At 35.3% G+C, this 22986-nt stretch overlaps 1 long non-coding RNA gene across 1 annotated transcript; it reads left to right on the forward strand.

The window, feature by feature from the left end:
* Positions 1 to 677: 677 nt before the first annotated feature.
* Positions 678 to 22986, forward strand: LOC123270405. Its single transcript, XR_006510592.1, has 4 exons — positions 678 to 687; positions 12015 to 12024; positions 13854 to 13860; positions 22819 to 22986. It is a non-coding gene; the product is annotated as an uncharacterized LOC123270405 (long non-coding RNA).

Genomic DNA, 22986 nt, shown 5'->3' on the forward strand with positions numbered 1-22986 from the left:
CTGTTACGTTCCACAAAAAAATTTAATGACGTCGAAATTCTACAATCACGGTATTACATAATGGATGTTTTGTGGGCGATTTTCAACATATATGAATAAATTCTGTATGCACCTTTTATGTTTAATTACTCATGTTCATATTGGTTTGACGTGTTTCAACATGTAATTATCTGATGCAATGACATACTTTTATCGTTACATAGAAAACAAAGCAATAACAATCACATGAAAATAATGATGTCTTTTTTCATGACCGATAAGGATTTTTCGTTTGGGATTACATCAAACAACCAAACAACGTCATACGGCCATAACTGTATTCATTTATTGGACGTTTTTTATCTTCAAGAAAAAACATAAACGATATTCGATGGTTCAATTGAACGCACTCCAAGAAATTTATATACATTATCCGCATTTAAACCATGTTGAGCATGCAAACCGTAAAAGTTTTTCGTTCGTGTTAATTTATCTATCATATTCCTTCGCAGCGACTCACACAAAAATGATACGTCGCCCATTGCATTCTACGGAAAAAATAATAATGTCAAAGCGTACGTCCGCGGTTTTGTAAGATGGTTATTTATATGACGATCATCGATATATAAATAAATTTTAAGGGCACATTTTATGTCTAAGTATATTTTTATATGTTTAAAGAGTTTCATCGCATGATTAGTCGATTTAGTAACAAATTCTTTGCTCAAAAAAAATATCCGGACATCAACTGTACGAAGATGATCATAATTTTTCCTCCATAAACTAATGAATTTTCGGTTTTCGGATAAGTCCAATATAAAGAAATTATCCATCAAATAATTATATCCATTTATTAAATGCTTTTCGCCGTCGAGATGTGACATGGAATCGATGTTCGATAAATTTATAAGATATTTTCTAAGAAGTCTGTATATGGCGTCCTTATTTAAACTATGATAATACGGCGAACCGTATAACTATTTTTATAATACACAGCACAAAAGTACCCGTCCACGGTTTTACGCCATAAACAATCAGGAAATAAATTTTTTACGTAAATACATAAGCTTAAAGGCAATTTTTTTTTTTGTTAGATCAATTCAAATGTCATCATGTCATATATCGTCATGTCATTATGTCTAAACACATAGTCAATTGATATTATTATGAAATATATTGACACAAAAGGAAGAATAACCAAAAGATTATCACCGATAAAAATTAATAAATCAGTCTATGCAAATTAGTCTATCCAAATTACATTAAAATCCAAATTCATTTCATAAATAAATGAACAAAAATTCTTTGACATATTCATCAATTTATAAACGATAGATTCATTCGAGAATTCCGATAGGGGGCGCGCGAATGCGCGCCGTTGAAAATTCTAGTAAATCTTTAAGAAACTGAAAAGATCAGTGATAAATCTTAATTTCATCTATGAATTTGAATTTTGGCCGGAAAAATAAGATGCTAGAGCTCAATTCAAGAGGACCTTATTAGTAGGAAATCCCATTCTCTCAATAAAAGGTTTGATGTAATTTTTTTGTATTTCAATATTTTAGTCACGATAAGTACTTCAAACATTTGAAAACTCGTCGAATTGATGCTATAACTTAATTTTTACCTAAAATTGAAATTTTTGCAAAAAAGAAAATGGTGTTAAATCGATCATAATCTTTTTTCTAGGAAATTTGATTTTCGGTAACAAAGTTATTCTATGAATTTTGTATTTTTAATACTTTAGCCACGACAAGTATACTTAAAGTAGTACTACCGGTTTTAGAATTGACGTTCAGAATTTAATGAAATTTGGCATATTGGTACTTTATAATATCATAATTGAGCAGTAAAAATTATGGAACCTGAGCAAGTCCTGAAAAAAAGATATTGATATCTACATATTTTTGCTTTTACCATTGATCCTTTTGGAGAATTACAGACTTTATTTTATTTCACAAAACTGGACGTTCAGATTCTTATGAAAATTAAGACAACGAGAGAAAATAACATCTAGAACATATTTCATAACAATCAGTATGGTTTCCAAGAATATGAGAATATTTATTAATAAAAAACATTCAAAATTAATATCTGTCTCTCTTTCTCCAACGTGATTTAGTATAGGGAAATCTACAACGTTAATCAAATAAGGTTAGGTTTTATGATTTGACTCTTGTGGTAATGGTAGTACTACCTTAACACTTTTGGATACGGTTGGGATCAGTACTATAACTCAATTTGAATTCTAAATTCAAATTTTCGCGCGAAATACAACTAAATAAAGTGAAATCAACTAAGAGCTTTATAGACAATTATTATTTTAACGGTATCTCTCTATTGTTTCTAGCAAAATTTCTATTTAAAGTTGAAATTAAGTTATAGAACTGATTCGTTCAGCTTTTAGAAGTTACAATTACTTGTTAAGGCTAAAGTATTAAAGGTACAAAAAAATTCTAAACTATTTTATTGAAAATAATATCTTCGACAGAACCGGTTCTTGTCAATTTAACTTTATCTTCAAATTTTTTTTGCCAAAATTTAAATTTAATGTATCTAATTTTACTAATTTTTTAATTGAAACCCTCGCACGTTTCAAAAATTTGAATTAAAATTCTTATTAATTTCTTAGTTTGAATTTTTACGCGACTTTAAATTCATAATTACGGCAACATAAGAGCTTATAATTAATTTTTAAGTGCCGATTTTAATATTTAAGTTATAGCGTTATTTCTATAATGATATGAACGACGTTATTATAAAATTTCCATACAAAGTCCCCTTAAATATTTAATAATTATGATAGATAATTTCCGAGGTAAAAACGAATTTTCAATTAAATTTTAAGTACACACGTAATTGTTTTGTTATTATTATCTAAACTGCTGCTGCGATTTGGAAAAAAAAGAAGTGTCTCATGATTGGAAATTATTACTTTTTTTTCGGAACCGCAAAAAAATTTGTTCCTTTCAAAATTTCAAGAGCTATGAGAAAAAGTTTTGGGGCAAATGTGTTTGCTTATATGTGCGGCATATTCGCAGTGAATATGTATAAGTCGTGAAAAAAATTTTTTATCTTTTTTTCACAATTTGATTTTTTAGCATAGTCCCCGAAAAATCGTCCGTCAAATTAACGATAATTCGGGGACTATCCCTGAAGTATCCGATTAAATTGAATATAGATTGAGGACCGTCCTCAAACCATGCGTTCTACTAATCGCATACTTCGAGGACAAACCTTTGACTACTTGCATACTTCAAGGACTGTCCTCAAAGTATCAATTTTTGCTATTATTCCAAGAAAAAAAATATATAAACAAAAAATCGATATATCCCATGCAGTTTAGACTGTAAGCTATGCATATACGTTAAGAAAATACATGTGTCTCAAACTATCGGTTATATATACTGTGATGCCTTTTCCGGCACTGGCGTCGACAGGACCGGATCAGGTCAACAAAATTAATTGGCCTACCTGGTTCGTAGATTTGGTTGGGCGCCAGGAACTCAATGTTCCACGGGTCGATCTCGCTGTTGATCTTCGTTGGGCGGCGGGTCGGTGTTGAAGAGATTCAAAAATTGAATAACGGCAATCGACGGACAAAGAAATCGAAATTGGACGATAGGATCGGTTAATCAGAGCAACAACAATTAAAAAAAATAATTGAGACGTGCAATTCTAATCCAACAACGGTTTATTCAACAACAAATATATTCTGTCGGCAATGTCGCATTAATAACAAAAATTATTTTAACGCAAAAATAATTCTAACGCAAAACTAGTACTAACGCAATGATTCAACATTTCAAAATAAAACAATTTACAAAAAAAAATATTCGAGTAACCAAAAATATTACAAAGTTTTTTTTTTTCAAAAAAAATAAAAAAGAAATATTAATTAATTCAACTCGCCGAATTTATTCAACATTTTCAAACAAATAATTAATTCAACTCGCCAAATTTATTCAAAAATTTTCACAACAAATAATTAATTCAACTCGCCAAATTTATTCAAAAAATTTTTAAAACAAATAATTAATTCAACTCGCCAAATTTATTCAAAAAATTTTTAAAACAAATAATTATTTCAACTCGCAAAATTTATTCCAAAATTTTCAAAACAAATAATTAGTTCAACTCGCAAAATTTATTCCAAGATTTTCAAAACAAATATTAATTCAACTCGCCAAATTTATTCAAGAAAAATTTTTAAAACAATTAATTAATTCAACTCGCAAAATTTATTCCAAAAATTAAAAAAAGGAGATAATTATTTCAATCGCAAAATTTTATTAAAAATTTCAATTGCCAAATTTAATAACAAAATCTCAATCGCAAATCTTCATCAAAAATCGCAACCGCAAAATTTATTTACGAAGTCTTCTCTTTTTTTTTTTTTTATTAAAAAAAAATATAATAATTTCAATCGCAAAATTCAACCAATAATTTCAATCACAAAAACCTAATAAAGATCTCAAAATTATCCAAAATAATTCCAATCGTCAAATGGTTCAACAATGACAAGAAAAAAAAAAAACAAATGATGCGAAGTATTCGAATTCGTCAACTTATTTTACAAAGCACTTTACTAAGCCGCTTTGTCGGGTATTTGAAGCTCGAGGTAGGTAAACAGTACTTATAATCCCGACCAAAAATTCCACACACACAAACACGTGACTCAATGGTACCGTGCCGCAGAGTGTCGTCACTAAACTTCAAAATACCGCACGGAATTTATTTAATTCCGTGCAACTCGAATTATAAACAAATTATTTTAACACGACGAAATTCGCGGTGATGACACCCTGGGGCTAATAAAGACAGCGACCAGACTTACCCTGCAGCTACCGTAGACGTCTCGGGCGATGCTGACCAAGTAGGCGAAGTTGGCGGCAAAACTGACGGAAGAGCGTCGGTATCTCGGCGATGGCGTGTCCGGGGTCGTAGTGTCCAAAACAATTTGGCGAAATATTTCACAATAATGTACACAATCGTACTCACGTCAGCGACAAATTTACAAAAACTAAACAGCAAAAATAATCAAAATATAACTGCACGATGCCACAGTCACGGCGTCCAGATCAGAATTAATTGCTAATATGGCTGCCTCCTCGGCAACCCATGCTCTTTTTCTTTTCGGTTCGTTCCAAAAACTCGCATCCAATCAGCTCACAGCTTCTTCTAGCCGGCCGTTGTATTCCGGGATGCATCCAGTATTCCGTTGCGATCGATGATTGGTCGATACTTCGATTAGTGATCAGCCTCGTGTTCAGATGGCGCCTCGCATACTTGTTGTTGGTCGCTCTCCGTCGTCATTGGTCCGTTCAAATTTTCTCGTCGTTCTATCCTCGCGACCAGATGTCACGTTGATCGTCGATGGCTCGTAGAAATTCGCGGGTCGTCTGATTGCTATAGTCTAGTCTCACTCACTCATGCATTTAACAATAGTTCACACTCATTCCGGTATTCTTTTTATTTGAATTTTTAATTTAAATTCGGCGCGTTTTCTTTTACTAAGTTTACCTCGAGCTTGTCATTCTGATCGGGAGGTTGCTTGGGGCGACACAGGCGCGTCGAATCTCTGCTTTTCCTCAGCTTAGCCAACCTAATAATTGTTAAACTCGGAATTTCAAATTTTAGAAAATTTTTTCATGTCACAATACATATATATATATATATATATATATATATATATATATATATATATATATATATATATATATATATATATATATATACATATATAAACTTTTGAACTACATATATTTTCTAACTCAGATCATCGAGTTAGGTCGAAATATAGTAAAATTTACGGAAAATTACTTCATGAGGACAAATACAATAGTTAGATTTTTATGAAATCTACTAAAAATACAATTACCATTGCAGAGTTGAGAAATGCTTCAATCTCATTTATCAAATCAGTACAACATCAAGCTTTTTACAAGGAAATCACAAGTATTCAAAACAAATTACCATTATCTGCTAAGAGTAATATTTTGTGTCTACAACCATTTTTAGATGATAATGGGATTCTCCGAGTTGGGGGTAGAATCCAGCAATCAAGTTTATCGTATAATCAAAAACTTCCGATTTTATTACCAAAATCACATAAAATAAAGGATTCAATAATTCAACGTGAACATATAAATGGGTTGCATAGCGGTGTACAATCAACTTTAAATAACCTTCATTTAAATTATTGGCCAATAGACGGTAAAAATCAAACACGTAAAATTATACGTCAATGTGTACGCTGTGCCAGGGTTAATCCTGTACTTGCGGTTGACGCATGCGCAAGACCAATTTTAAATATACCTATAAATTTTTTAGAAAAAAATTCATTAAAAATATAAAAACGATCGAACAAGTAATTTACTTGATCGAACAAACAATTAATAATGTCAAGCTATCAGAAGAAAAAAAATTTATAATTTGAGGCATAAAATGCCAACTTAAGAAAAAAATTTTGTTTAATTTTTTATAAATAAACAATAATCGAACAAATAAAAAATTCTAACGAACATTTAAGGACAAACGACGAACAAACGATTTGTTTATATTAAATTAATAAAAATTGATTTTCGGTTGCCAGATTCATGGTGCTACTAATCGCTTCGTTAGGTGAGAGATAGACGCTCATGAAGTAGGTTGTGGTGGTTTGAATCCAGACAAAACCTCCTCCACTTCCGCTGCTGTTAGTGGTAACGTTCTTTGTGTTTACAATCTAGATTGCCGCCGTGCCAGTTTCGTCTGCGAATTATGCTCTGTCTTGGAGGTTTAGATATTGTTCACAGATGAAGGCGGGAGTGACTGTGACTCTTAAGGTAATAGCGTGCCGGCGGAAAAGAGAGATCTCTGATTATTTCGCGTGTTGCGAAAGCAATCCGTTCGAAAGTTTAGGGATCATCACAGTTAAGCAAGTAGCGTCCTCTTCGCGGGCCCCGCCATGAGTAGGTGGTGTGATGTTAAATCATGTCACTGAAACTAACAGCTACCGCTGCGAATTCCGTGTAACCGAGCAAGGCCTCGTGACGCTGTCAAATTAATTGGCAACGCAGGTAAGCTCAAAGATTCGGGGACTAGATTAGACAGATATACGAACGAGACTCTTGTAGGGGGGATGTATTATGGCTCAAACAGGTCTTACGGCTGCACCTCCCCGCATCGGCCCCGCTGGTAACTGGTCGGGTTGCTATTTTGTTAACGATCAGGCTAACGCAGTCGTTGAATGAGTTTAATACAGTTGACTGAGTACGAGGACAGATTGACATTAAATTCAACCTCATTCACATTCGTCTTATTATAGCGTAAATGCTTGAGGGCAGGGTTTTTCCTTGCCTGCAAACTTGGTTGTGTTATTGTTGCATGAGATTGGGGCAAATATACGTGCAAGTATAGCTCTTTTGAGCCCAGGAATCGGCCTCTTCGGAGGTAGGCGAAAGCCTCACCATATATTCTTCTGTTCACAGATAAAGCAAACGTCAATCTTCTCTTCAAAGACTCGCTGGCGAAGTAAGTTCTGCGCCAACGCACATCTATTCAGGTTTCCTTGAAGTATGCGCGTCATTTATGCCCTTTCGCAGCTTCGGCAAGTGCGTTGCGGAATACATTACAAGCCCCGAAGCCTGGAATAAGACATAAGCTATCTGGAGCTTCTTGGTCCGGTGTACAGAGGAAGCACTTTGGCTGTTCAACGCAGTCTGCAGCTTTGTGGCTTTCTCCCCCACATTTAAAACAGCACTTGCTTCGGTCAGGCCCCTAGCAGAAGTTTGTCGTGTGCCCGTATCCGAGGCATCCGATGCAGCGTGTTACTTTTACAACTGGGTAAACGCGGCAGTTAACCCATCCGATCAATATACGGGCCTTGTCAAGGATTTTGAACGGGCTAGCCTCGTCTTTCTCGCAAAAGGCTGCCTCGTTACCTCGTCGAGTAGTTTTTGTCAAATTTACACGTTTGATCTCCAGGCTGTCGGTGAAATCACGTTTGAGTGCATCGCGGACGTCGCTCTCGGTAAAGATTCCATCCAAGTCAAGGATCTCGATCGTTGTTTTTGGTGTGAGCGTTCTGACTGTAGCGATGTTAGCGGTTGCTGTTTTTATCACAGCCGTAAAATCAGTAGTGCCTTTAGTCTTGCGACCCATTTCTAGAAGAACGCCCCCACGCTTCGTTTGTTTGATAGACTTTATGACTCTGACTACTTCAGTCTCTGTCAGGTTAACCTTGACCTTGATTTCCTTGAGAAGATCGGCGTACGTTCGCCCTTCAGCTGATTGGACAAGCACAGCTTTAGTTCTTGTCTTCTTCCTCCTCGGTTTCTTGGAGCTACCATTGCTTGGCTGGTTTTGGGCTGTAGCAGATTGGGCCGCTGACTCCTGTTCTTCCTTTTTCTCGTTCTGCCTGGAGTCACTTTGGTCCAGGTATCATCCCGGGCTGTCTTTTTCAGTGCTGGTTTGTCAATTTTTGAGGAAGGGCTGGGCGTGGACAGCGGCCTCTTTTTGTTGTTGCCCTTTCCTAGCTGTGGTAGTAGCTTAGGACTGACCAGAGGTAGCTGTGGTTTTTTGCTCAGACTCAGAGATGTTTGAATCGTTGACGCCGACGTCGTTGGTGATTTGTTGGCCAGCCTATATGCCGTATTAATAGACGTTACCAATTTTTTGATCTCATGATGGAGATTCTTCTTGTCTTTTATGAAGTCGGCTAACTCTTCAATCTTACTACCGAGTCTCTCCATTGGCGACTGTTGGCCAGTGGCGGTCGGTGCAGAGTTAATCCTTCCTCGGTAAGTTTGAATAGTGACGGGAGCAAAAAGTCCTCCACTTTTTGGCGGAACTTTCATTGGCTGTCCATCTTCTTCCATCTGTGCTGTTTTCGTCCTCCCTGTAGTATTTTCAGACAGCAGAGCCATGGGGTCCACTCCGCTGTTGTAACGGTCGCTTGATAACGATGAGTTCAGGCCCGTTTGCACGCCTTCCCTTGCCGGCACTGAGGTATCCAACCCCTGTACTGTAAATGATGTTTGAAATTGTTCTGAAATCTCCATATCGTTGTTTGCTAGGTTTGATCCACCCCGAGTATTTGATTTCCTCGGTACCAGACATTACTGCCGAGCATATCCCTATCCACCACCTAGGAAGGCGCCCGATGCAGGACCCAGCAGCCCGACACAGTATGTGTGTGTGTGTGTGTGAGATTGATTGATTGATTGATTGATAACTTGATTTATGCCAAGGCACAGGACAAATGGCAATTTAAATACAAAATATTTTCATCTTAAAAATCAATAATATTAAATGTTAATGTAAGTACAAAATTAATAACCTGAATTTTAAAATAATATTGCAAAAATAATATTTTGAATTTAAATTTAAATTAAATTTTAAATTTACTTTCTTTCAAAAACTTTTAAACATTTTAAACTTTTTTAAACTGATTCGACTATTATCTCAATTTAAATTTATTAATTAGTATACAAGTACTGTAATCAACAAATTAAATCTATCAATTGTTCAATTTATCAACTGTCTAAATTTAGCAAATAGTCAAAAACTTTATTTTTGAAGACTTCACTGCTACTTGAGTTTACGATTTCTTCTGGTAGTTCTTCCCACAAACGAATCACGGAGATCAAGAAGGAGTCTTCCATATAGGTGGTAGCAAAATAAGGTATCTTGAAGGAAGTATGTTTTTTAGCTGCTAGTCTATTGGAACGTCTAACATCAATGTCTTCAATGAATAGCTCTCGTAAGTACTTGGGCTTTTCAACTTGAAGTAACTTGTAAAAATAACAGCTCATGTAGTACATTCGGCGATACTTTACAGACAACCATCCCAGCTCATGTCTGAAAGGTGTAATGTGCTCATCTTTTTTGAGATTAAAAATAAATCTGATAGAGCAGTTAATCGCACGTTGTAGTTTTAAATTGTTATCAGAAGTTGAGTCGACCAATACAACGGAACAATAGTCAACGAGTGGTAAGATGGTTGCTGATACTAGTAATTTCCTTATAGGAGATGAAAAGATATTTTTCCTTAATTTGAGACAATGCAGAGCTGAGTTCATTTTACTAACTATCTGAATGACGTGGTAGTTCCATGACAGATTTCTGCTTAGCTGAATACCTAAGCACTTGGTATAGTTAACGTAGGCTATTATGACACCATTTAATACTATTGGTGACAGATCCGAGTCCTCAAGCTTTTTCAACTTACTATTAGAGCCCAAGATCATAGCCTTTGTTTCTGCTAGGGTGATTCCCAATCCATGGTCTCTTGCCCAGTCAGCGACTAATTGTGCATCCTCGTTGACCCTTCAGATAGCATCATGGAGCTGATAGAAAAAGAAGTGAGAGTATATATATTTGTCGTCAGCAAACAATCCATGCTTGCAATATACCAACCGCTGAGCCACAGAATTCATGACTATTAGAAACAGGAATGGACCCAGAACAGATCCCTGTGGAACACCAGGTGACGTTTTGAGTAGTTGAATTGGAGTCCCAAGATCGTTTAATATTGATTGAGATCGACCCGATATGTAAGAAAAAAACCAATTTATTGTTTCCATTGAGAAACCAAGCTCAAATAGCGCAATCAATATATTTTTGGGATCAACATAGTCGAAAGCTCTGCTCAAGTCAAACAATACTAATACAGTGAGTTTGCTGTTGTCCATTGCCTGTCAAATATCATCAGTGAGTTTCAATAACGCTGTTTGCGTGCTGTGATGTTTTCTAAATCCAGACTGAAAAGGATCAAATAGCTCATTATCTACCAAATATGCTGTCACCTGATTAGCGATAATTCTTTCAAAGACTTTAGCTAAAAGCGACAAATTTGCAACCGGCCGGGTGTCTGACGGTGACGTTGGTGGTGTAATTTTATTTAATGGTATTATATAGATAATCTTCCAAATATCAGGGAAGATACAACAATCAAGAGATCTATTAAATAAATCTGTATGAAAGAGTGAGATTTGGGGAGAGAGAGAGAGATTGATTGATTGATTGATAAATCTATTTATGCCAAGGCACAGGCCAAATTGCAATTTAAATACAAAATATTTACATCTTAAAAATAATAATATTAAATGTAAGTACACAGTTCTTAACGTAAATTTTAGAATAATATTGCAGAAATAATATTTTAAATTTACTTTCTTTCAAAAACTTTTAAAAATTTCAAACTTTTTAAAACTGATTCGACTATTGTCTCAATTTAAATCCTTTAATTAGTATAAAAAGTACTGTAATCAACAAATTTAATTTATCAATTGTTTAATTTATCAACTATCTAAATTTAGCGAATAGTCAAAAACTTTATTTTTGAAGACTTTACTACTACTCGAATTTACAATTTCAACAGGCAATTCTTCCCACATACGAATCACGGAGATCAAGAAAGAGTGCTCCATATAGGTGGCAGCCAAATGATGTAATTTGAAGGTAGTATGTTTTTTAGCTGCTAGCCTATTAGAACGTCTAACATCAATGTCTTTAATGAATAGTTCTCGTAAATACTTGGGCTTTTCAACTTGAAGTAACATAAAAATAACAGCTCATGTAGTACGTTCGGCGATACTTTACAGACAACTATCCCAGTTCACGCCTGAAAGGTGAAATATGCTCATCTTTTTTGAGATTAAAGATAAATCTGATAGAGCAATTAATCGCATGTTGTAGCTTTAAATTGCAAACCCAAAACCCCAGTTTTTAAAATACTCAGTAGCTCATTAGGATTTGAATAAAATTGTCAATTTTTAAAGTATTCATCAGCGAAATTAATAAGGTCAGATGATCACAGTTTTGAATGTTTCTGTAGGTTAATCTTTTTGGTGGAAAGTTTAAGTTAGATTTCTTAACCGAGGATAACTTGGTTTCATTATCCATTAAAATGACGTCCAACCAGGAATCAGAATTGTTTTTGTGGAAAGTAGCACCATAGGGTGCACAATAAAGTGATGATTCAGCTATGAAGTTCTTTAGATGGTTCGAAGTGTAGGTAACTTCCAACAAGTTGCAATTTGAATCACCAGCGATAATAATGTTACTATAGTTCGATGCAAATTTGGAATAAATATCAAAAAGCTCATTCAAAAAGAATCCTTTTGGTCTTCGATAGATGCAAGATAACAAAAGGTGAGATTCTGTATTTAAAGTTACGTCAGCAATGAGATACTCCGGTTGATTTAAATGATCAGAAGTTGAAATATGGAGTACTTTAGCTTTTAAAGATTTGTGAATAAGACAAGCCAGATCAGTATATGTATGATTCAGGATTTGGTCCCTACGAATGATAAAATAATCATCTAATGAAAAAATTTCATCAGCTAAGGTAGGTTTTAACCAAGTCTATACAAGTATTATAATGTCGGGTTTCGTGTTAATAACAAAATCAAGAAACTAAGCAATATGACCAATAACACTGTTTATATTCAAACTTAGTACACTTAATGATGAGAAAGTATTCTTAATAGAGATATTCGCAGAATCAGTTAGATATTAATCAAGCAATATGAGATCGGATTCATGATTTATAATAAGCATTCCCGAATCCTCATCCTTCCTAACAAAGATTTGCCCACATTTAGCCCAGACAAATTTGAAATTTCTATTCTTCGCCTTCTCTTTGGTTTTCAGTAGTAGTCTATGAGTTTCAGGAAGCAAAAATTCATTGATGTAGATAGAACCTCTTAAAGCCTCATCAACTTGTACAAGAAAAACTTTTTTTGCTAAAAGATTTCCTAACTTGCACTTCTTATCAACGATGAAATCACGAGTAGGAGTTGACATCAATGAGATAATGTAAGAGTGAGTATTAGATGTATTCTGATCTCGCAACTGTTTATTTTTATTTATAAATTTACGCGCATTCAAGATACTACCAATCAGATTTGGCAACTCTAGACTCTTTAACACGGCAGCTGAAATATTACCTGGTGTTAAATTAGTTGCAACTATATCAGGGATACCTGAAATCACCAGTTCAGAAGTGCTACCTAAAACTTGCTGAGGAACAGACGATACAAGTGCTGATTTCTCTACGTTTGATAGTTTTTTAGAAATTAACTCCAAATCAGATTTTCGTGTTTCTTTCAAATTCGAAAGATCTGAACTAATTGCAGCAATTGACTCAGCATTTTTCCTAACATTGGTAGTTAACTCTGTCAGGTTTGCAGCAGTTTGCTTCTGTGATTCTTTGATCTCGAGCAATTTAACACTCAAATCGTTGAGTTTTTTATTGATCGTGACTTCTGAATTACAAAATTTCACCATCAAAAGAGTAATTTTTTCATCAAGAGATTTTTCAGCCCAATCAACTGGTAAGCACGACATCGTTGGTGAGGTTATAGGGGTATGAGAAGAAGAGCTTGCAGACTTGAAGCTAGAAACTGAAGAGGTGTTGGAGCTAGTAGATTTTAGCGAAGCAAGTCTCGTTTTTGCGTCTAGATTTTCCAGGAGATAATCAAATTGTTTTCTGCAGCAATCAGTGAGCAGCCTGTTTTTTACATAATCTCGTTGTTTTGTCGCAAACTCTCCAAGATGGAGAATTTCCGTAATTATTTATTCTTCTCAAACTATTCAGGAACCAGGATCAGGAATTCTTAATTTAAAATACAACACTCGGTGTTTGGGTGAGTAATTATAAATAATTTATTTCCCAATGGGAGAAAACTCTAGTAATTACTAGAGAAAAACTCCTCGAAGATAGATACAGTCGTGTATGATATGAATAAGTGTGTGTATGTAAGTGAAACAATTGCACTAGGTGTACAATAAGGGTGAGAAAGAATCTCAGCCGCTATTAGGTTGTTGAGGTCAACCGGTACCTGTTAATAATGATCCGAGAGGATCTGAAGATTTTGATCTGAGAGGATCAATGTGCGTTTGATCTGAAAAGATCGATTCAATTGATCCGAGAGGATCGAACGTATTTATGATTTGAGACAATAAATTGATTAGTTAAATTGAGATGAAATAGATTTTAATTAGTCAATTTGAATTATTTCGTGATTATAACTATTTTTAATTTATTTTGATTAACTATGCATTATTCGTGAGAATTTAAATAAATTGCAATATTTGATGATTATTACGTGAGAAGCACTAAGTTCCATATTTTTAATATAAGTTAAATTGCGTATTATGAAGCTAAATTTATTTGAAATCTAATTAATTATTATTCATTACTGAAGAATTTGAAGTTAAATTAATATTTAAAGGTGATGAAATTACGCGTCTTATTGCCCGGCGTGTTCAAACAATGGCCGCGACGCCACACCAAAGTACTGCGTCACAACTATCAAAAGTGTTTAAATTAAATTACGATGAATTTATATTATTTTCACGATAAAAAATACGAATTTAATTAACTAGATGAGTTACTTTAATATCAGAATGGATGTATTACTATGTAATTGTTCACAATGAAAAACACAGAATAAAATGAAATTAAGTGTTAGCGAGGCTAGCGGGTATATTGTGTTGGTTACAGGTCCCAAACACAACTGAACTTTGCACATGGCGTCTCGCGCCTCGTGCTTCGTGCCGGCCAGGCTTCTTTCCGCTAGCTCATGGTGCGCAGGTGCAGCAGCCATTACAAAACGTGTTATTGGACATGTTCGCGGAGAACAGTCATAGAAATGACTCTTGTTGAGTCTCGAGTATGAATAAGCTTTTGGTATAGTTATGAGAGTCGGGGTGACCAACTCTCTTTTGCCTTGGCGGCAAAACACTCGTGCACAACAGGATGAAAATACTGTTGACAAGTGTTACAAATAACAGATGATTTGACAGGTCTTTTATATTTGACACATATATCAGACGCTAATGGCATACCAAGGATACCGTAATATGACCTTAAAAATGACTAGACAATTTTAACGTTAAGTTATAAATTACTAGTCAGATACTGGACAAATAACCAGTTTAAGGTGTCAGTTTAATGTAAATACTATTCTATGTTCACACACTATATGTGTCTTTACTACTTCGCCGACGATAACAAATTAATGCCTCTTGTAGTAATTTCGATGGTAGGTTACCGACCGGGTAGTAAGCAAATTGATGTTACGTGGTAAACATCAAATGTGTTTAAACTTCAATTGATGGTATCTAAGCTATCAGTCCACAATTTCACGAGACACTGAGAACCTAACCTCTTCAATGTTGAATAGATTTTTAATTAATTATCCAGCAATCCACAAGGCACAAATAAATGAAATTTATATATTAGCTTGTAGATTGCAATTTAGAGCTTGCAATAATTCTGGAACAGAAAATTCCCAAAGGCAAAAAACAGCAGAAATATGTTCTAAATACAGAGCAAAAAAGTAGCGTGTTTATGTACTTACAGAGAGAGATTGATTGATTGATTGATAAATTTATTTATGCCAAGGCACAGGCCAAATGGCAATTTAAATACAAAATATTTACATTTTAAAAATAATAATATTAAATGTAAGTACATAGTTCTTAACCTAAATTTTAGAATAATATTGCAAAAACTTTTAACCATTTTTAAACTTTTCTAAACTGATTCGACTATTATCTCAATTTAAATTTTTTAATTAGTATACAAGTACTGTAATCAACAAATTTTATCTATTAATTATTCAATTTATCAACTGTCTAAATTTAGTAAATAGTCAAAAACTTTATTTTTGAAGACTTCACTGCTACTTGAGTTTACGATTTCTTCTGGTAGTTCTTCCCACAGACGAATCACGGAGATCAAGAAGGAGTTTTCCATATAGGTGGTAGCAAAATGAGGTATCTTGAAGGAAGTATGTTTTTTAGCTGCTAGCCTATTGGAACGTCTAACATCAATGTCTTCAATGAATAGCTCTCGTAAGTACTTGGGCTTTTCAACTTGAAGTAACTTGTAAAAATAATAGCTCATGTAGTACATTCGGCGATACTTTACAGACAGCCATCCCAGCTCACGTCTGAAAGGTGTAATGTGCTCATCTTTTTTGAGATTAAAAATAAATCTGATAGAGCAATTAATCGCACGTTGTAGTTTTAAATTGTTATCAGAAGTTGAGTCGACCAATACAACGGAACAATAGTCAACGAGTGGTAAGATGGTTGCTGATACTAGTAATTTCCTTATAGGAGTTAAAAAGATATTTTTCCTTACTTTGAGACAATGCAGAGCTGAGTTCACTTTACTAACTATTTGAGTGACGTGGTAGTTCCATGAAAGATTTCTGCTTAGCTGAATACCTAAGCACTTGGTATAGTTAACGTAGGGTATTATGACACCATTTACTTCTATTGGTGGCAGATCCAAGTCCTCAAGCTTTTTCAACTTACTATTAGAGCCCAAGATCATAGCCTTCGTTTTAGCTAGGTTGATTTCAAATCCATGGTCTCTTGCCTAGTCAACGACTGATTGAGCATCCGAGTTGACCCTCAAGATAGCATCATGTAGCTGATAGAAAAAGAAGTGAGAGTATATATATTTGTCGTCAGCAAACAATCCATGCTTGCAATATACCAGCCGCTGAGCCACAGAATTCATGACTATTAGAAACAGGATTGGACCCAGAACAGATCCCTGCGGAACACCAGATGACGTTTTGAGTAGTTGAATTGGAGTCTCAAGATCGTTTAATATTGATTGAGATCGACCCGACAAGTAAGAGAAGAACCAATTTATTGTTTCTATTGAGAAACCAAGCTCAAATAGCGCAATCAGTATATTTTTGGGATCAACATAGTCGAAAGCTTTGCTCAAGTCAAACAATACTAATACAGTGAGTTTGTTGTTGTCCATTGCCTGTCGAATATCATCAGTGAGTTTCAATAACTCTGTATGCGTGCTGTGATGTTTTCTAAATCCAGACTGAAAAGGATCAAATAGGTCATTATCTTCAGATATGCTGTCGCCTGATTAGCAATAATTCTTTCAAAGACTTTAGCCAAATGCGACAAATTTGCAACCGGCCGAGTGACTGACGGTGACCTTGGTGGTGTAATTTTATTTAATGGTATTATATAGATAATCTTCCAAATATTAGGGAAGATACAACAATCAAGAGATCTATTAAATAAATCTGTAATAAAGAGTGAGATTTGGGGGATATGATCTTTCAGCCATCTCAAATCAAGACCATCAGGACTTTTACCTTTTGATTTGGATAGTGTGAGGTGCAATACCTTGGTGACATCAACTATATCAATCTTGGTCCAATGAAATGAGCAGTCAACCTTCTTTGTATGGTCAATAGGTAAATTATCTAAGAAATTTGCATCACTTGGTTGATGTTTCCTAACTATGTTTGCATAGTACTCATTCAACTCGCAAGCATCAAAGAAATTAAGCGGTGACGAGGGGTTTGATTTGATTAAGCCAAGATGTTTGAGTTTGCTCCAGACAGTCGAACCATAAGGCAAATTTGAAAGAGCAGTTTTGAGGTATTTTTTACGACCTTGATTCAGCTCGATTTTTAATTCTTTTCTTTTCAATCTAAAGAGAGCAATCAAGTTTGGATCCTTGTATCTCTTTGCTTTTTTGTAGATTTTATCGCGCTCCTGACACTTAATTTTTAACTCTTTGGTAAACCACGGATTACTCACTTGCGTCACATTTCTTGTAAGTAAGGGTGCATGTATATGTAGAGAGTCCAAAACCCCAGCTTTAAAAATACTCAGTAGTCCATCAAGATTAGAATTTTCAAGCACAAAATTGTCAATTTTCAACGCATCCATCAGCGACATTGATAAGGCCAGGTGATCACAGTTTTTAAAGTTCCTGAAGGTTAATCTCTTTGGAAGAGGTTTTAAGTTATCCAGTCTGTATTGGCAGAGTAAGTAGTCATGACCATCAATAAATGGGAACTCAGACTTCATAAACGAGGATAACTTGGCTTCATTATCCAGTAAAATGACGTCTAACGAGGAATCACAATTGTTTTTGTGAAAAGTAGCACCAAAGGGTACACAATGAAGTGACGATTCAGCTATGAAATTCTTTAGATGGTTCGAAGTGTAGGTATCTTCCAACAAGTTGCAATTTAAATCACCAGCGATAATAATGTTATTATAGTTTGATGCAAGTCTGGAATAAATATCGAAGAACCCATTGAGAAAGAGTCCTTTTGGTCTTCGGTAAATGCAAGATAGCAGAAGATGAGATCCTGTAGTTAAAATTACGTCAACAATGAGATACTCCGGTTGATTTATATGATCAGAAGTTGAAATATGGAGTACTTTAGCTTTTAATGATTTGTGAATAAGACAAGCCACACCTCCACCTTGAATATAGCGATCAGTATCTGTATGCATCAGGATTCTGTCCCTACGAATGATAAAATAGTCATCCAATGAAAAAATTTCATCATCTAAGGTAGGTTTTAACCAGGTTTCCACAAGGATAATAATGTCAGGTTTTGTATTATCAACTAAATCAATGAACTGAGCAATGTGACCAATAACACTATTTATATTTAAACTTAGTACAGTTAACGATGAGAAAGTATTCTTAATAGAGATATTCGCAGAATCAGTTAGATGTTAATCAAGCTTTGTGAGATCAGATTCATGATTTATAATAAGCCTTTCTGAATCCTCATCTTTCTTAACAAAAATTTGCCCACATTTAGCCCAGATAAATTTGAAATTTCTATTCTTCGCCTTTTCTTTGGTTTTCAGTAGCAATCGATAAGTCTCAGGAAGCAAAAATTCATTAACGTAGATAGAACCCTTAAAAGCCTCATCAACTTGTACAGAAAAAACTTTTTTTGCTAAAAGATTTCCTAACTTGCGCTTCTTATCGACGATGAAATCACCGAGTTAGTGAGTTTATGTACTTACAGAGAGATTGATTGATTAATTGATAATTTATTAATGCCAAGGCACAAACCAAATGGCAATTTTAAATACAATAAGATTTCCAAATACAGTAATAATCGTAGCATAATATAAAGTAATATAAGTACATAAACTAGAGTTTATTTTCATCTAATTCAACTAACAAACTCAAATAAATTATTCTATTAATAAAAGTTGATAAAAGAACAAACTTAGAGTATTGAACACTTGGAATTTAATAGTAAATATCAGAGATTTTTTCACTTTACAATAACATAATTAATGATCCAAATTCAACAAATGGTCAAAAATTTTATTTTTGAATACTTCAAGACTAGATGAGTTGACAATCTCTTCAGGTAGTTCTTCCCACAAGCGTATTGCACTTACTCGGAAGGACCGCTCCATGAAGATCGTAGCAAAACGCGGAAACGTGTAAAGAGAGTGTTTTTTGGTTGTCAACCTATCTGAGGGGCTGACTCCAGTCTCCTCAATAAAAAAAATCTCGTAGGTATTTGGGTTTACCAACTTGAAGTAGCTTAAACAAATAACAACTCATGAAATACATTCTACGATATTTCACAGAGAGCCATCCCAATTCTCGATAAGGCGTTATATGCTCATCTTTTCTAAGATTAAAAATGAATCTAATTAAGCAATTTATTGCACACTGAAGTTTCCAATAATTTTCAGATGTTGAGTCTACCAGTACGACGGAACAGTAGTCAGCAAGTGGTAAGATGGTAGCTGATGCTAACAATTTTCTTATGTCAGTTGAAAAGATGTTCTTTCGAACTTTGAGAGAGTGCAGAGCTGAGTTTACTTTGCTGACTACTTGCTGGACATGATGATTCCAACTCAGGTTCCTGCTGATGTGTAATCCTAAGCACTTGGTAGTATCGACATAAGGAATTATGACACCATCTATAGCAATGGGTGGCAGATCAAAATTACTCAGTTGCCTCAGCTTACTATTTGAACCCAAGATCATAGCTTTGGTCTTGGACAAGTTTATCTCCAAGCCATGCTTTTTTGCCCAATCCGCAACTAATTGTGCATCAGTGTTGACCTGTCTGACTGCCTCTTGTAGCTGATATGAAAAGAAGTGTAGATAGATATATTTGTCATCAGCAAACAGACCATGATTGCAATACACTAGCCATCTGGCTACAGAATTCACGACAATCAGAAACAAGATTGGGCCGAAAACAGAACCCTGAGGAACACCAGATGAAGTTCTGAGGAGCTGAATCGGAGTCCCAAGATCATTCAATATTGATTGAGAACGGTTTGATAGGTAGGAGAAAAACCAAATAATTGTTTCCACTGAAAATCCAAGCTCAAATAACGCAATCAATATAATTTTGGGATCAACATAGTCGAAAGCCTTACTCAAATCAAACAACACGAATATAGTAAGTTTGTTCTTGTCCATCGCTTGCCTAATATCATCAGTAAGCCTCAATAATGCTGATTATGTGCTGTGATGCTTCCTAAAACCAGATTGAAAACTATCAAGAAGCTCATTATCTTCCAGATAAGTTATCACTTGATTTGCAATAATCCTCTCAAAAACTTTGGCGAGATGTGATAAATTTGCTACAGGACAGGTATCTGCTGGAGATCTAGGTGGTGAAGTTTTGTTCAGAGGAATTATGAAAATAACTTTCCAAATTTCAGGGAAAATTCCAGTATCGAGAGATTTATTAAATAAAGCCGTAAAAAACAGTGAAATTTGTGGAAGGTGGTCACGTAGCCATCTTAAATCCAATTCATCAGGACTTTTCCCTTTAGACTTTGGAAGAGTAATATGCAATGCCTTAGTAACCCCTAATGGATGCGTCCAACATCGAAATTTGAGTTCCGACTAGTCGAAATGTGCACTAATCCGACGTCGGAATTGTAATTCTGACATTTTAAACACTTACGTAGTATAAAAATTGTCAAATTGTTAAAATATGAATTATTTGATGAGGATGTTTCCGTATACTCGAGTCAGAATCAACTCTGCGAAAGATTAAACCGACAGTCTCTGTTCTGAGTATCAGATAACTGTTTCCGACGTCAGAAATCTTTTTCCGACGTCAGTGTTATTTATGACTCGAAATTATTGATATGAGTTGGCGATAATTTATTAATTCAAATTGTAAAAAGGAAAATTGTTCAACTAAGTTTTTCACTGTACTGAAGTCAAAATCAACTCTGCTGAAGATTGAACTAACACATTTAGTTCTAAGCATTAGCTCTCTGTTTCCGACGTCGATAATTTTTTTTCGATGTCAGTATTATTTATTTCTTGCAATTATTAATAATATTTGCCTATAATTTATTAATTGAATTGAATAAATATAAATTGTTAAAAAGAAATTTTTCCTTATACATCAGTCAAAATCAACTCTGCAATAGATTGAACCAACACATTTGGTTCTAAGCATCAGATCTCTGTTTCCAACGTTGAAAATCTTTTTCCGATGTCAGTATTATTTATTACTTGCAGCTATTCATAATAGTTGGCTATAATTTATTATTGAATTGAATGAATATAAATTATCAAAAAAGACGATTTCCATATATTGAAATCAAGATCAGCTCTGCAAAAGATTGAACCGACACAGTCTGTTCTGATAATGAGTATCAGAATCATGTTTCCGAAGTCGAAAATCTTTTTCCAATGTCAGTATTATTTATTACCTGCAACTATTAATAATAGTTGGTTATAATTTATGAATTAAATTAAATGAGTATAAATAAATACAAAAGACTTTTTTCGTATACTCAAGACAATATGAGCTCTGCCAAAGATTAAAACACAGTCTTTTTTGAGTGTCTGATTTCTGTTTTTTTTTTCTTTTAGGGGGGGGGGGAGTCCTTTTTGCGGATTCCAGGCATAGCTGTTTGGCCGGGATATGTGACGACTCGACGCAGCGTCATACTAAAACTCGAAGACTTTGAAGACTTTGTTCAATTCATGACGGGCCTTTTTATACTCTGCCAACAGCTCTGCCGAGTTAGGTCGTCTGTAGCCACGCTGAGACTTCCTTCTTTTTTTAAGACACTCTGAACGTAGAATGCTAATGTGATCGTTCCACCAGTGCACCGAAGGTCTTAAATTCATGCCACATTTCCGGGACAGACTGGCGTCGCAGGCCTGGGTGACTCTTCTCATTAGGTCCTTGATTTTCTCTTCAGCAGTTTCTACGATGATCGGATCGTACTCTAGGGCTACTACTAAAGCAGTGAGGTCGAGAGATTTAACTTTCCACCCAACCGCGCTAGCGCTCCTGTTGACTCTTGTTTGATTCTGGCCAGTTTATATTTCCCATAGTATCGTACTATGGTCGCTGGCGGTGTAGATGTTCAAGACTTTCCTAGAAAAACCTCTTCGAGCTAAGCAACTGCTGTCAAATGTGAGGTCGACAATTGAGTTTGCCTCTCCCTTAGTATACGTTGGCGTATCACCGGTGTTAAGAAGGATCACGTCCAGTGTGGCCATTGCCTCGAGAAGTGCTTTTCCACGTGTATTAGTGAACTTGCTGCCCCAGTCTGCTGCCCAAGAATTAAAGTCACCTGCTATTGCCACAGGAAAGTGTTTTCTTCCATCCTCAGTTAGCTGATAAAGGAAGTCTTCAAACTGTTTATTAGAGAGAATAGGTGGTGCATAGCAACTGTAGAAGCAGAGGCCATCTACCCATGCTGCTACGAAGCCGGCTTCTTTATTGTTGACTGTTCTCTGAAAAGGATATTTACTGCAAGACCAGATAACGGCTTTGTTAGTGCTGTCGGATTCCCAGGGTTGGTTACTCAGGTGTCTATAAGGCTCACTTATAAGTGCTACGTCTGCCTCTAATTCGCGCACAGTTTATATGAGCAGGTCATGCGCAGCCTTACAATGATTGAGGTTGAGCTGCAATATCTTCATGTTTTTCGCTTCGCTATCTTCTGGAGCGTTTCTTGGAAGACGGGGCATCTGTTCGTGCCTGCATAGTGAGCCGCCTTTTCTACGCCGTGCCGTTCAACGCACAGCCCTGGCGGATTCGTGGTCACGGTAAAATGATCGTGAAACGACGGTGAATGTACCATAAATTCACAGTGTCGACAAATGATCGTCGAATGACCATCACTTGACTATCGAACGGCCGTCATTTGACAGTGAACGACGAGTATCATTGTGAAAGTTTTTCACTGTTACTT

This window comes from Cotesia glomerata, linkage group LG8 (assembly GCF_020080835.1).
Source record: "Cotesia glomerata isolate CgM1 linkage group LG8, MPM_Cglom_v2.3, whole genome shotgun sequence".
In the NCBI taxonomy this organism is placed as follows: Eukaryota; Metazoa; Arthropoda; class Insecta; order Hymenoptera; family Braconidae; genus Cotesia; species Cotesia glomerata.